Here is an 8,763-nt window from a genome sequence, read left to right as displayed (position 1 = left end):
AATGGCGAATGTCAATCCAAAATATTTTTGACACATAGGGGTAAGCTAGGTGACCAGCGGTCAGCTGTAAACTGACATCCGCCATATGAAATGGCGGAGCATGAATAAAATATTCAAGATTCGCCATTTCAAATGGCGGAACACATGTTTCTCGTCTACATCACCAGACAAAGACTGACAAGCCCTATGTTTAATCTGACATCCGCCATTTCAAATGACGGATCTTCTATATTCAATCAACAATCTTTCTCTCCTAAAAACCATTTTATGCTCTTCAATTTTCCTATTTAAAAAAAAAATTCATAAACAGATGGAATCAACCTTGATTTCTCAAAATGTAAGAGCATTCCTATTCAATTCTCCATCTCCATATCTATAATTACATTAAAAACACTGTCTTTTTTCTCTCATTTTCAATTAAATAATACTTTTTTATACTTTTATTATTATCTTTTCTCTCTTATTCACCCACAACCACTTTAAAAAACATTTAAAAATTATAGAGATGAACAGTGCGCTTCTCCAAATTTAACCATGAACAGTAACATTTTTTCTTTCCTCCTCTTACAACCATTTTTAACCATCTCTAAAAATAGAGAACTCCCTCACACAATTTAGGAAATCAATTAGGAATGCTATAACTATGTTATCTCATGCCAACAACGTTAATCAAGTAATAAATACTATAACAATCAATAAATATAAACGGGAAACATAGCACTAATTACCCAAGTTCTTCTCCTTTCCAATTTCAACCAAAAAAATTAGCAAAGCTTCACACATCTCAGAAGCATCGGCACCGATTTGATTCTTATTCCATGAAGAACACACCATCCATGCATGATCAAGTTTTTGGTCGGGTCGAACCACAACTGAGCCAGGGACCTCCGCATCACGACACGTCACCAACACGTCACTTTTCTCACCATAACGGAGTTGCAGGTGGAGAGCAGACACAGCCATTACAGCAGACACCGGAACCACCACGGTCACTTGACGTTTCACAATGGGTCCCACCTCGATCCCAGATGCGTGGGATCCATGTCCCAAGAAGGAAAGCTTAGGAAGCTCCACGTGTGCTATGTGGGACATCATTGATATGACCCAGGGTCCCATGTTTGCTTCCGAATGTAACGAGATCAGCGGGATTCCTTTTGGAAGCTTGTGTTGGCTCAGGAACTCCTTTCTTTTCTCGTATGTTAGATCCTCAAGAGACCTTATGTCACCCTATGTAAGTAAAAATAACAATTCTTGATTCAATAATAGTCAAAGCTTAGTACTCTCCAAAACTGCAAAAAAGGGACATTTTTTATTTTATGAAGATGGTAGGTTATAAAAAGGGTAAGAAAAGTTATACCGTGCTTATGCGCTAATAAAGCTATCGATTCTTGTTCAGTCATACCAATGATTGCACGATTAATCACACGTAAAACATGATCAAAATTTGACACTAGAAACTAAAAATGGCATTTACCTTGATGATCTTGCATACTACGAATTTCATGATCCTTCTAGTTTCCTTATCAGCAAGCTGGCCTTCACGCATAACATCAAGAGGCAATTGGCGTTCCACCATAAGGACTTTGAACCATCGCCAATCCTGCAACTTTATCTTTCAAGTCACACCAATAAAGCGATAAAGCAGCAGCAGCGTCTACCCCACCCTTGCTGTGACCAAGCAACATCACACGTTTTCCAGATCCCCAATACAACTCTTCGATATATTGCTTCAATACCAATGAATTGTACTCCGCTGATGCCTTGATCACAAAAGCCAACAAAACTTTACAAACCGTGAACTCTTGTAATAAAATCAATCATGTAACACACGAAAAACACAGCCTTTATTTTTGGACCGGAGTTTAATAAATTTTGGTTGAAGACGAAGACATTGGATTGGAATTTAATAAATTTTGGTGGAAGATGAATACAATGTAAAGCATAAATATCCTTGATATTTAGGTTAACAACCAAGAAATTTTACCACACTTTATTCTTCATGAAATCACTATCTAACTTAAAGCACAAACTTTCTCGATCTCTAAAAGAAAATCAAGAAGTGATAGCTCACTTTTATGGTTTGAAAATCAAGAAATCTTGTTGAAATCGGTAACATGTCATAACATAGACATAACCTTGGTGAAAATCAATAGAGCATAAAAATGACAGATTAATTAATTGCGCTTTATCCTAAGTTTTATGTAGTTAGTATTAATTTGTATTATTATTATACGACTTAAGTTTGGGTGGCTATAAACCAAAGCATCCCACCAATTCGTTAAAAGGGATGACAACCCTTTGACCCTATGAACACTGATGTAATCCTCATTTGTAAAATATGACAATCAATACACTGAATATATGTACTCTTATAGAAATTGGTAACTAGAGAGAATACATATTTTAACTGTTGGCCACCCAAAGCTTTTGTAAACAAATCAGCAATTTGAGACTTGGAATCAATATTAGGCGGCTGAATATCTTTCGAGTCGACTCGTTCACGGACAAAGTTGCAATCCATTTCAACGTGCTTTATACGTTCATGAAACACGGGATTATTTGCAATATGTCGAGCGGCTTGATTATCACAAGATAAAGGTGTTGGTCTCCCTTGACTAACATCGAGTTCCTTTAATAGCCATCGTATCCATAGAATCTCACTAATCGTAGCTGCCATGGAACGATATTCTGCCTCAGCCGATGATCTTGACACAACAGATTGTTTCTTGGATTTCCAAGAAACCGGTGCTCCTCCCAAAAGTAATAAATAATCAGTTCGAGACCACCTCGAGAAAGGACATCCTAGCCAATCTGAATCACAATAGGTAACAAGATTACTTCCTCCTTCCTTTGGAAGAAGAATGCCCTATCCGGGTGTGCTTTTGAGGTAATGAAGTACCCTGTTCGCGGCTTCCATATGGGTTTGTCGAGGATTGGCTACGAACTTACTTAGGACGTTTAAAGAAAAAACAATATCTGGGCGAGTTGCCTGAAGATACAACAGCCGACCAACGAGTCGGCGATATTGTCTTGCGTCAACCAGAGCGCCCCCACTATTTTTATCGAGTTTTAAATTTTGCTCCTTTGGAAATTGACTGGCTCGACAATCCAACATGCCACTATCTTCAAGTATGTCTAAAGTGTACTTCCTTTGACTTAAGACAAGACCCTCTTTCGTACGAGCAACTTCAATTCCCAAGAAATATTTTAACCCGCCAAGATCTTTGATACTAAACCATTTATAAAGATAATCCTTGATTTGTTGAATTTTCTCCAAATTGTTACCTGCCAAAATCACATCATCCACATATATAAGGGCTGTAAGATATGTGTCACCTTTCTTAAAAATGAATAACGAATGATCGGCCTTGGACTGCTTAAAACCGATGTTGAGTAGGGGTTCAGTGAACTTGTAGTACCAGTTTTGCGAAGCTTGTTTTAAACTGTACAAAGATTTGTTTAACTTGCAAACCCTTGTGTCTTCACGTTTGGAGAACCCTTGAGGGACCTTCATATAAACGTCTTCGTCAAGTTCCCCGTGCAAAAATGCATTATTAACATCTAATTGATGAATAACCCAATTTCTGTTAACTGCAATAGCAAGAAGAGTTCGAACGGTGACCAATTTTGCAACAGGTGCAAAAGTCTCATGATAATCGATCCCTTCTATTTGTGTGAATCCCCTTGCCACCAGTCGTGCTTTGAACCTTTCTACATCACCATTGGGTTTGTATTTAATTTTGTAGACCCATTTTGAGTCTATGGCACGCTTACCCTCCGGCAACTCCACGAGAGACCATGTCCCATTATCTTCAAGAGCTCGAATTTCTTTTTTCATAGCTTCAACCCACCTGTCATCTTTAACAGCTTGACCAAAATGCTTTGGCTCAATTTCTGAGCCAATAGCTGCTAAGAAAGCTTTATGTTTATTAGAAAGATTTTCATATGTTACAAAGTTTGTTATAGGATATAACTTGGAGGACGACTGATTGTTGTTGGGTGGTGTGTTTTCTAGAGATGGAGGGAGATTGACTTCGTAATCGGCTAGACGTTTTGGTTGGCTTCTGACTCGTTTTTCTCTAATATGCTCCTCTTGTTCTTGTTCTGGTTCATGATTTTCTGAATTATTTTGTGTTTCAAAACTTTCTTCTTCAGTCTCTTGGTGTTGGTTGTGTTCAATGGTTTCATCAACATGAACGGGCTCGGTTTGTTGGACATCCATGTGATCCAAATGGGTTTCTTCATTAGCTGGGCCATCATTAGTGTTTTGGACCAGATCTGCATTACCCACAGTGGGTTCTTTTTGACTTTTATTCAAATCAACCACATCATTTATATGTGTGGTAAATTTTCCTTGAGATGGAAAACCTCCCCCTCGTCATTTTCAACATCAACATTGGTGTAAAAGAAAACTTCCTCAATAAATCGAACATCCCTTGATACAACCAATCGTTTATTCTTGGCATCGTAAATTTTATACCCTTTGGTTCCTCCTGGGTAACCTAAGAATATGCCTGGCCTTCCTCTCATGGCAAATTTGTCTCATTTTGTCTCCGTACTCCTATAGTAGGCTAGACAACCAAATACCCTCATATGTTGATAATCGGATTTTTGGTAATACAATATCTCATAAGGAGTCTTGTTTTCAATGATGTCCGAGGGCAAACAATTTATAATGTAAGTAGCGGTTAAGACACATTCACCCCAAAACTTTGTGGGTAGTTTAGCTTCAAATCGTAAGGCTCGTGCTATCTCAAGAAGATGTCTATGTTTTCGTTCCACAACCCCATTTTGTTGGGGGGGGGGGGGGTGTGGACACGTTGTTTCTAAGACAATTCCTTCACTAGAGTAGAAATCGAGCATTTTGTTTGAGACGAACTCACCACCATTGTCACATCGGATTCTCTTAATAGCCTTTTCGAATTGAGTTCTAACCATTTTTTGGAAGTTAATTAAGCAAATGCTAGTTTCACTTTTATGTTTAAGCAAGAACACCCAAATTGCCCTACTATAGTCATCAACTATAGTAAGGAAATAATTAGCGCGAGTAAGGGATGTGGTGCGATATGGACCCCAAACGTCACAATGTATCAACTCGAAGCAACCATGTGTTTTAATAAAACTTGTAGGAAAAGGCAGTCTAGTATGCTTAGCTTTCATACATGAATCACAAATGCTAGTTTTGTTTTTCAAACAATCCTTCAAAAAATCAACATGACATAGTTTAGAATCTAAAGCATGACCTAAATGTTTGTGCCAGGTATCCATAGATGCTATCATTGCTGTCCTCCTCCCATCTATCATCCCCATTCGATAAAGACCATCCTTGCACCTACCCGATCAATCGATGTAGTCGAACGTAAGCCATGCATAACAAAAAAATCAGGAAAAAACGTCACTGCACATTGATTATCATTGCATATTTTACTCACAGATAGCAAGTTACAATTGAAGTCAGGAACATGAAGGACATTGTTAATCTTTGTCCCATTTGAAAACGTGTAATCTCCTTTTCCTTCCACTTTCACCCTTTCACCATTAGATTAGGTATGGTCATTGGAAATTCGTGATTTGTTTGGACAATGCTTTCAAGAACAGAAGCATCATATGTGATATGATCCGTGGCACCCGAGTCTACCACCCAAGAACTTTCATGACTAATGCTACCTGTTGAGTTCGTTGTCGAGGAGGTATGACCCATGTTCGCTGCCGGCTCAACTTTGTCTTTCGGCTCACCGGTAATAACTTAACAAATTGCTTGTATTGCTCACTCGGTAAGCCTGAAAGGGGACCGCCTTCAGCTTCAACGCATGCAACGATCTCCAACTTTGCTTTTTCAATGACTTTCTTTTCTTTCAGTGGATTCATTCCTCCCTTCTTGTTATTGTCTCTTTTGGACGCAGCGGAAATATGGAATGCCCTAGCATCAGTGTTTGGCATTCGGTTTATTCGGTATTGCTCATCCTCGGAAACAAGGTGGTAAGCAGCCAACAAGTTTGGCATAGGACTCATAGCCAAGATTTGGGTTCTAATTGTGCCAAATTCCCCATCTAATCCTAGCAAGAACTCTTATAGTCTTTCCTTTTCTTTCAAATCCACAAGCTTCTTTCCCATATTGCAAGAACATCCATTGCTAATACACTTTGGAGAAGGAAGAACCAATTGCAATTCATCCCACAGAACCTTAAGTTTTGCGAAGTAAGTGTAAACTGAGACCCCATCTTGTCGCATGGCTGTGAGTGTTTGTTTCAACTCATAAGCTCTTGGTGCACTTTGTTTTAAGAAACTTTCTTTTTAAATTAATGGTGACTTCACTGGTCTTAGGAAGTTCTTCATTATTTCCGACCATCGTGTTTGAGCAAGGAGGCGGCTAGGGTTTTAGGATTATGAGCATTCCTGCTCTGATACCATTATAGAAATTGGTAACCAGAGAGAATACATATTTTATTGATTGTATTTTTTCAATTGAGAATTACATAGGTATATATAAAAACTCGTAAAACAATCTCAACCAAAAATATGGAGAGACTAAATATGTAAAGAGATAAATATGAAAAATAAAAGATATATCTCCAATATACTCTTTGTGTATATGTTACTATCGATCCTACAAAACATATGTACGGTTACTCTTGCGTGAAAATCTCTCAAAACAAAAAGCATAAACTATCTTCATATTTAGGTTGAAAATAAAAAAAGAATAGTTTGTTTTTTGGATTGAAAGTCAAGAAATCTAGGTAAAACTGAAACAAGGTCGTAATCTTGCTTGATTTTTAGGTAGAAAACCAAGAAATGATATGCCAATATATCTTTGGATTGCAGATCAAGAAATCTAATTTTGATCATAAATAGCATCATAATATAAGCAAAAAGTGTGTGTCTTTGACATTTTTGCACATCAGAAAATGATACCTCACTGTTGATTTTTGCTATATGGCAAGCTAAGCCCATCTTTGAAAAGAACCTCTTGGTGCTAACAAAGTATAACGGACCATGGTTGCTAAACAATCCTGATATTTACACACATTTTGCGTTTAACCATAGATAACAAACAAAAACCAAGTAGATACATAATAAGGGTTAACTCATTTCTTACCCGGAATTAGTAAATAAATGTATGATTCGGGTAGCTTGTGCTCTCCATTCCTTAGAAACAAAAAAGAGAAATTATTTCAAAAACCACAACTATATATCTATTGGATATTTATATAATTGCTGGTACCTTATTGCGTTTAGAAGTTCTAAAAATCTGGCTGAACCGTCTTTGACTGGATCCATGCTAGGATCACGCTGCATCCATCCAATATCGTTGGAAGAACCATGAAAGGTAATCTGCACTCGAGACAGGAAGCTGAAAAAAAAAATACAGAAGTGAATAATAATACCATATGTAATATTCAATTTGAAAGATGAATGGAACTTTCTAATCATGTGGGAACAAGAACACCAGTTGCTATACCTTTCATGTGAATTTTTGTGTGTTTAGCACACTGAGAAGAGATATGGTAGGGAGCCAATACTAGACCAAAAGCAGATGTTACAAATAATCTTGTGAGTTCCAACTTGCAATTGTACAAAATAACTGCAAATTATCATCAATTTGTATGAAGCAACAATAACTAATCCAAATAACAACAGAAAGACTGAGTAAGTATATGACTTTTATCATACTACTGAATGCACATATTTCAAAAATTCACCAAATCAAAGATGTTGCAACTCAAAATTTTTAGAAAAGGCTCACGATCAGCTTTGATGGCTAGCTGGTCCTAAGATAAGCTGGCGCTAACATGGTTCTAGGCTCACGATCAGCTTTGATTAGCTTTTAAATATGTGTATAATATCACCTTCTTAGTTAATTCTAAGAAAAACACAAGAAGAATAATGTAATACCCTTTTAGGACGAAGTGGACACTCCCATAAAAAAACTTCCTTTCTATCATTTCACGTCTCGAATAAACAATCGGATGATCACCAACACTTGAAGTTTCTCTTTTAAGTATATCAAGACTCGTACCAAGATTCTTGGAAGTTGAAGAACAAGAAACAAACTTCCTGTTCAAAGATCCCGGATCTTGATAGGAAGAAACAACCATAAAATCTTCTGAGAATCTACTAACATCTCTGTAGACAAGATCCTCTATGGTACTCAAAACATACAAGAAATAGTTATTTAAAGAGCAAACCAAGTTACCATCATTGCAGAATACAAGGAAGTATCTAAGTTACTCACCAAAAAAATGAACAAACCGATCACTTGCGTAAGAAGTCAATGCCAGAAGACGGGAAAAAACGTCATCCAACAATGCTTGCGGAGCAAAAGGGCTAATGATACCCGAACCATTATTGTAACCCTGATCAATACACCTATATGAGAAATGATAAAGAAAAGGGACACAATGGTTTTGTACTCACTATTGACGGGCTATGTCGAATTCCTCCATGGATATACAAGTCTCCCATTACAACCTGAAGAATTTGCATCTAAAATAACTAATTTACAAAAAAACTCAATTAACTGAAATTCAAATCAGATTCATACACTCACTCGAAACTATTATATATGCGAATCAAAATCGAATAACTGATACCTTTTGATATGTGATTCAAGACCCATAATTAACCGAAAATCGTATCTAATATGAACCCATTAATTAATGAAACGATCGACAAGAACACACATTTCTGCTTAATATCTTTGTAGAGCATTTGGTAACAATGTTCCAGAACAAATTAAATGATCAAACACATAAAGTTGAACAA

At 37.0% G+C, this 8,763-nt stretch overlaps 1 pseudogene across 1 annotated transcript; it reads right to left on the bottom strand.

Annotated features, from left to right (window-relative positions):
- Positions 1-685: 685 nt before the first annotated feature.
- On the bottom strand, positions 686-8,463 carry LOC143588860 (uncharacterized; annotated as a pseudogene). The gene is made up of 8 exons (XR_013145174.1): positions 8,416-8,463; positions 8,234-8,354; positions 7,894-8,140; positions 7,223-7,351; positions 7,097-7,146; positions 6,913-7,010; positions 1,475-1,760; positions 686-1,227 (listed from the first exon to the last, which is right to left on the bottom strand). The product of XR_013145174.1 is annotated as an uncharacterized LOC143588860 (transcript).
- Between the last annotated feature and the right edge of the window lie 300 nt (positions 8,464-8,763).

Source organism: Bidens hawaiensis, unplaced genomic scaffold, assembly GCF_021521415.1.
Source record: "Bidens hawaiensis isolate Kalapana, Puna unplaced genomic scaffold, B.hawaiensis_p1.1 tig00036830_1, whole genome shotgun sequence".
Classification (NCBI taxonomy): domain Eukaryota; kingdom Viridiplantae; phylum Streptophyta; class Magnoliopsida; order Asterales; family Asteraceae; genus Bidens; species Bidens hawaiensis.
Note: the sequence above shows the minus strand (reverse complement) of the source record. Positions and strands in the feature narration are given on the sequence as shown.